At 41.8% G+C, this 7,460-nt stretch overlaps 1 protein-coding gene across 7 annotated transcripts in view; it reads right to left on the bottom strand.

Moving 5' to 3' along the window:
- Positions 1 to 7,460, bottom strand: part of R3hdm2 (R3H domain containing 2) — a 165,851-nt gene that overhangs the window by 143,204 nt on the left and 15,187 nt on the right. The window contains exon 2 of one of the 7 annotated variants that reach the window (XM_029568803.1): positions 2,891 to 2,960. The exons of the other annotated variants lie outside the window; for them this stretch is intronic. The gene's annotated coding sequence lies outside the window, so the exon portion shown is untranslated. The remainder of the gene's footprint in view (positions 1 to 2,890; positions 2,961 to 7,460) is intronic. 7 annotated transcript variants of the gene reach the window in all.

Below are 7,460 nucleotides of genomic sequence, written 5' to 3'. Positions count from 1 at the left end.
AGCCAGGTGGGACTATAAGGAGATCCTGCTTCAAAAAAAAAAAAAAGCCCATTTGGCACTTTCTCCTTTATTAATCCCCTCTTCTAATAGACTCTTGGCCCACTTTCTAATATAAATGTATCATACAGTGTTACTCCTTGAAATTCTTCAGCACTGCTTACCCATTTTCCTTTCACGTAAGTCTAGAACTAAGTAGGCAGATTTACAATCTCTCGGTAAGCGAGAAGCAAAGGTAAATAGGCTAGAGACAGAACAAACAAAATACTTCCTCATTCAAACCTGTTGTTGTTTGCTGTTACAAGACCCAAAGGCTGACTGTTGCTTGTAATGGTGTTAATTGCCAACTTGACAGAATCTAGAATCATGTGGAAGATGGGCCTCTAGATATGCCTATGGGGAATTAATTGAGGTGGGAAGACCTGCCCACTATGTTAGCACCATTCCGTCTGGGATCCTGGACTATATTATATAAGTGGAGAAAGGGAGCTGAACAGCAGCAAACATTCATCTCTCTCTGCTTCCTGATCATGGATTTGATGACCAGCTGCTTCAAGCTCTTCACTTCCCCTCCATGATGGCCCATATCCTTTTCTCCCTTAGGTTGCTTCTGTTAAGAGTATTTTATCACAGCAAGAGGAAAATAAACTAAATACTGCTAAATCTACTTCAGGAGCTCAGCATGCTTTAGTGCCACCACTGGAACCCCTGACATGTGCAAATCAGTCTGTGGGGTTTTTTTTTGGGGGGGGGGGGGAGACAGGTTCTTCCTGCAGCCTCAGCTAACCTAGAACTCCCTATGTAGACCAGGCTGGCCTGGCCTTAAACTCACAGAGATTCGCCTGCTAGGACTATAGTAGGTGTGCGACACCACACCCAGCTTAAGTCTATTATTCTTGAAAACACTCAAAACACCTAAGCTCTACTGTGCTTAGGATGATGTAAAAAGTAGCCCTAATACATCTGTTTTGCTTCACAACTCTATTCCTTAAGTATCATATTACTAAAGTCTGCCCTCTAGATTTTTTATAAAGATTTCCCTGTAAAAGCTCTTCTGAGCACTTTATAGCTCCTGCAGCTCAAGATTTTCGAATCAGGATATGTGGTGGCTACTTAAGGTTGGAAAGGACATCTCTTTCCTCTTTTCACCATTAACCTTGGTTCTAAAACACTATCAATAGGATGAATTTCTTTCCTCAAAATGCCTTGTGTTCTCCTAGTAAAAAAAATTAGTTTCCTTTCCCACTGGCCTTCAAGCCAGGCCTACATGTGTGATTTTCAACTGAGCCAAGAGAGTTCGTACTGAGACACTTGCCACACCAAGGTGAGAATCTGCAACTGTAAATCTGCAAATCGAAAGCAACGTAATTCAAATAAACATTAGTGAGTACTTATTGCTCTGTGACTCTCTTGCTATAATTATATTAATCTCATCGAAATCAAAAGTGTGATACTTTTTTAAACAAAACTTGATTTCTCCTGTCCATCCTCCATATACCCCAAACAGCCTACAGTTTAAAATGGCCCTTCTACCCTCGACACTCTGCAATAAGATGCATGACTCATTTACATTTTTTAAATTATGAATCCTGGGGCTGGAGAGATGGCTCAGTGGTTAAGAGAACTGACTGCTCTTACAGAGGACTTGGGTTCGATTCCCAGCACCCACACGAAGGCTACGAACCGTACTTAACTCCAGTTCCAGGGGATTCCGAAGCCGTCTTCTGACCTCTGCGGCATTGCATGACACAGGTGCACTCACACACATGCAGGCAATACACTCACACACATAAAATAAAAATACTAAATAAAGTATTTTAAATTATGAATCCTATCATTTACCTTTCTCATTCAACCAAATGACTCCCTATAACTCTATACCATAACTAAAGGACAAAATCTGGCCTTTCCTTTTATTAATATGCCAAACCAAATTCTCCCCAGAAGGACTTTAAATATGCTGTCTACTCTGCCTAGGGCACTCCTCTAAAGTCAAGGAAGTGTGGGTTCTAACTCCCTGCAAACAGGTCTTCTCTGGCTACCGAATCTGAAGTACTCCCTTCCTCTTCTCTTGCACCAATTTAGCTTCTTCATAGCGTTTATCACAATTATTTATTTACCGAGAATTTTCTGTCTTACCAGACAAAAATGTAAGCTCCCCTTTTTTCCTATCTTTCCCTTTTAGTGGGGTTTTTTTTTTTTTTTTTTTTTTTTTTTTGGTCTTTTTGAAACAGGGTCTTCCTGTGGCCCCAGCTGGCCTGGAATTTGCTATGTAAACCAGGCTGGCCTCAAACTCACAGAGATCCACCTGCCTCTGCCTCCCAAGTGCTGGGATCAAAGGCATGTGGCACCATGCCCAGCTCCCCTTTGGTTTTTTGAAACAAGGTCTCACGTAGCCCAGGCTGGCCTAGAACTTGATAATGTGGATGCAGATGGCCTTGATCTGATTTTCCTGCTTCCACCTACCCAGTGCTAAGATGACAGGCATGCAATACCACAGCAGTACTGGGGATTAAACCCAGAGCTTTCTGCATGCTAGGCAAGCATTCTACCCATCGAGCTATATAATCAAACAAAATTCTGTCATATAAACCTACAATGTTCAATAATGTCTGACACATAAGCACTAAAATAGCTTTCTAATTGTCTGATTAATTTGCAAAGCTAAATACTTCTAAGGTAAACATGGTTTGGGGGGGTGTTTTTTTTTTATCTTTTTGAGACATGCAGGGTCTTCTTGTAGTCCCAGCTGTCCTGGAACTCACTCTGTAGACCAAGCTGGCCTCAAACTCAGAGATCCACCTGCCTCTGCCTACCAAGTGCTGGGATTAAAGGCATGTGCCATCACGCCCAGCTTATTATTATTATTTATGTGTATGAGTGTGTTGCCTACCTGTATGTAAGTGCACCCATGTCGTGCAATGCCCGCACAGGTCAGAAGGCAGCATCTGATTCCCCTGGAACTGGAGATACAGGCGGTTGTTAGCCACTATGTGGGTGCTGGGAATGGAAACTGAGTTCTCTGTAACAGCAGTCAGTGCTCTTAACCACTGAGTCATCTCTCCAGCCCAAGAGTCTTTATTCTAACTCCAAATGCCTTGAGGGTAACCTCACAGGAGTAGGAAGATTCAGTTCAGCCATCTGATTAATAGAATGTTCAAAAAGCTTTTTTTCTCCTCCTCCTCAGGCAGAAATTTTAATTGGAAAGAAAAAGGGAGCAGTACTAGTTTGGGGGCCTATAAAGCTTTAATAATGACCCTGACACCAGAAAAGGGGATCTTTTACCCAAGACTTTTTTTTTAAGTTATATGTTTTCATTACTTTTACAGTTCATGAAATAAACATTGAAAAGATGCCTAAATTTTATGCGGTGGGATGACGGCATTTGTTCAACAGAAGTCTATCAACAATTCAGGGAAACCTGGGAACAAGTACATTTTGAAAGGGATGAGATTACATTTGTCCAAATAGTAAATCTCACCCCAGTAACAGTTTTGGGGTACTAAGTAATCAGCATCTATCGTGGGACTTCAAGAGGCATTCCAAAGAATGTTCTTTAATTCTCCAAATACAAGCGTCAATTTATACAAATAGTAAATGAAGAAACTCCATAGGTACTAAAATAACTGTTCTCTTAATATACCTTTCCAGAAAAGATTGATCAAGCGGGTGCCCTGATATGGGGAGCACCAATTCATTGAGCTGGAGTCCCAATCAGGACTGAATAAAAAGGGAAAGAGGAGAAAGCCAACTTTGCACCAACATTCATCTCTCTCTGCTTCCTGACTGGGGGGGATACAATGTGACCAGTCACCTCACACTTCCTCAGCTAGGCCTTCATCTCCATAATGGACCAAGTCCCCTCAAACTGTGAGCCAAAAGAACTCTTTCCCGGACTAAGTTGCTTCTTACCAGGTATCTGGTCACAGAAGATCAGTCAGTAACCAATACAATTCCAAAGTACATCTGTCTCAGGGAAAAGCACCTGTGTAACTGAGTGGCACTGGACTTTTTGTTTTTCATAGAATATTTCACTTGAAAAGTATACATCTGTAACTCCAGTGCTGGAGGCTGAAGGGGTTGGCGGCAGAGACAGGAAGATACTGGAGGCTTGATGGTCAGCCAATCTGGCAGAAACAGTGAGCTCCAGGTTCAGAGAGAGACCCTGTCTCAAAACATAAGGTGGAACAGGGATGGAAAAATTGGCTCCACTGTTAAGAATACCTGCTGCTCTTGCAGAGTACTGAAGTTTGGTACCTAGCCATGCCTGTAACTTCATCTCTGGGGAATTCAACAGCTTTTCCTGGCCTCCTCAAATATCTGCACAAATATGTTCACACACAAACAAACATAAATTTAAAAAAATAAAATGAGCCAGGCCTGGTAGAGCACGCCTTTAATCCCAGCACTTGGGAGGCAGAGGCAGGCGGATCTCTGTGAGTTCAAGGCTAGCCTGGTCTACATAGTGAGTTCCAGGACAGCTGGGGCTACAGGGAGACCCTGTCTCAAAAAGACTAAAAAAAAAACAAACAAAAAAAAAAAAAAAAAAAAAAAAAAAAAAAGAAAAAAGACCAAAAAAATAAATAAATAAAATGAATCTTAAAAAAATAAGGTGGAGAAAAACAGAGGACACCCAAAGTAGACCTTTGGCCAAATGTGCATGCACACATGGGTGCACCCTTATACACATGTACACACATGCACATGCCACACAGTTATAAATATTATCAATATATAAGAAGCATATTATATTTAATGAATCAGGTTTATTTTCTTAAGTTTTTAAAAATTTTATGTGTATGAGTTTTGCCTTCATGATATAAGGTAACCACATGCATGTAGTGCCCATAAAAGCCAGAAGAGGGTGTTGGATTCCTAGAACTGGAGTTTCAGGCAGTTATGAGCTGTTATGTGAGTGCTGGGAACCAAACCTAGGTCCTCTGCAAGAGCAACAAATGTTCTGAACCATTGAGCCATCTTTCCAGCCTCTATAATAGTTTTTAAGAGTGAAAAGGGGCCAGGCATGGTGGCGCACACCTTTAATCCCAGCACTCTGGAAGTGGAGGCAGGCGGATCTCTGTGAGTTCAAGGCCAGCCTGCTCTACAAAGTGAGTTCCAGGACAGCTGGGGCTACAGGGAAACAGTGTCTCAAAAAGACCAAAAAAAAAAAGAAGGAAAAGAGTGAAAAGGAGCACTGGAGTGGTTCAGGACCCAAGTTCATGCCCCAGCACCTACAGAGCAGCTCAAACTGCCTATAACTCCAGCTCCAGGGGACCCTGGAGCTCTCCTGATCACTAAGGGCACTTGCACTCACATGCATATACCAACACAGAGACACAAACATACACATAGTTAGAAATTATTTTTTTTTTTTTTTTGAGACAGGGTCTCCCTGTAGCTCCAGCTAGCCTGGAACTCACAATGTAGACCAGGTTGGCCTTGAACTCAGAGAAATCCGCCTACCTCTGCCTCCCAAGTGCTGGGACTAAAGGCATGTCCCACCACATCTGGCCACAAACCTTAAAAGATGAATAAAAAGGTTTCAGAATAACTAAGTTTAAGAATGCCAATTAAAAATTTTCTCTGCTCTACTTATCCTTCAAGCCTTTGCTACTACATACAGGTCTCCATGATAGTTTAAACTAGGGTTAATCAGCTATAATTATTTTCTGAGGAAAAAACAAAGACCACATTGTTGTATAGCCACTTAATTATGTTTTGAATAAATAAAGTGAAAAAAAATCTAATGTTGAGGGGCTGGAGAGATGGCTCAGTGGTTAAGAGCACCAGATTCTTTTGCAGAGGACCCGGGTTTGATTCCCAGCACCCACATGGCATCTAACAACCATCCCTAACTCCAGTTCCAGGAGAAGCCAATGCCACCTTCCAACTCTGAGGGCACTGCATGACATGGGTGCACTTACACACATGCACGCAATACACTCATACACAGAAAATAAAAATAATAATTTTTTTAAATTAATGTTGAATTCTTCATTATTATAAGTATCCATCTGTGAAGTGTACAACCACATTGGTTATTCTGTACATAATTTGAATCAATTGTTGGTAAGAATGCACATTGTGGAAATGGAGGTTAGACATGCTCAGCATATACAAAGTCCTGAGTTCAATCCTCAGTAGTAAGAAGAAAAGAATGAACATTGCATATACAGTTCTACAATATCTATAAAAATTATAACGTGGCATGGCACACTCCTGCAACCACAGCACTCAGAAGGTAGAGGCAAGAGGATCTCAAACTGAAGGCCAACCTGGCCTACATGAGACCCTATCTCAAAAAAACCAAGGGCACCAGGCGTGGTGGTGCACGCCTTTAATCCCAGCAGAGGCAGGAGGATCTCTGTGAGTTCAAGGCCGGCCTGGTCTACAAAGTGAGTTCCAGGCCAGCTGGGACTACAGGGAGACCCTGCCTCAAAAAGACCAAAAAAACCACCAAGGGCTAGATGTATGTAGCTCAGTGACAGGGTATCTGCCTAGCATATACCAGACCCTGGATTTTATCTCCAGTGCCACCAAAAATAAAAAACAAAGCTGGTTATGACGGCAAAGGCCTCTAATCCCAGCACTTAAAGAGATAGACGCAAGCGAATCAGAAACTGAAAGTTGTCTCGGCTTTATAGTAAGTCAAAGTCACACTGAGCTACAGGAGACCTCATTTCAAAACAAAGCAAAACGAACAAAAAAATCCAAAATAACAAAAAGTATAAAATCTTTAGACATTTGCTTTAATACATACTAGCTGAAGTATAGAGCATTATTTCCAATTGCAAACATCTGGGAAACAAATAAGAGAGTAACAAAAATACACCATGCATAAATAACCAGTAATATTCTTCAGGAAAAAACAAAAAAAAACAAAATTTTTTTTCCTCTCTTAAATTTTATACCCAGAAAATCACATATGCTGAAGGCAAGTACTCTATTACTTCACTGACCTACATTCCAGACCCAAAAGTCCATATTTTGAAATGAGTATCCATGTGTGTGTATGTTATGTATACATAGTGTGCTGGCCTGCCAGCCTAGTATTATCTGCAAACCCCAGGTCCCAATCAGAGATGCTGTCTCAAAAAACAAGGGACAGGCAGGGCTGGAGAGATGGCCTCAGCAGTTAAAGAGCACTGGCTACTCTTGCAGAGGTCCCAAGTTCAGTTCCCAGCACCCACACAGACTATAACTCCAGTTCCAGGGGAACAGCATTCTGGCCTTCTCGGACATTGCACACAATATGGGTGAGCATATATGCATGTAAAACACTCATACACATAAGTAAAAACAAGAGGGAGGCCATCAAGATGGTCTTGTGGCCAAGGAACTTGTGGCCAAGGCTGACCACCTCAATCCCTGGGACCCATGTGTTAGAAGGAAAGAACCAACTCCTGAAAGCTGTCCTCTCACCTCCACATGCACACTATGTGTCCACATACATATACAGACAG

This window comes from Nannospalax galili, unplaced genomic scaffold, assembly GCF_000622305.1.
Source record: "Nannospalax galili isolate Female #2095 unplaced genomic scaffold, S.galili_v1.0 scaffold340, whole genome shotgun sequence".
Taxonomy (NCBI): domain Eukaryota; kingdom Metazoa; phylum Chordata; class Mammalia; order Rodentia; family Spalacidae; genus Nannospalax; species Nannospalax galili.
This window is presented reverse-complemented; position numbering and strand designations above follow the sequence as displayed.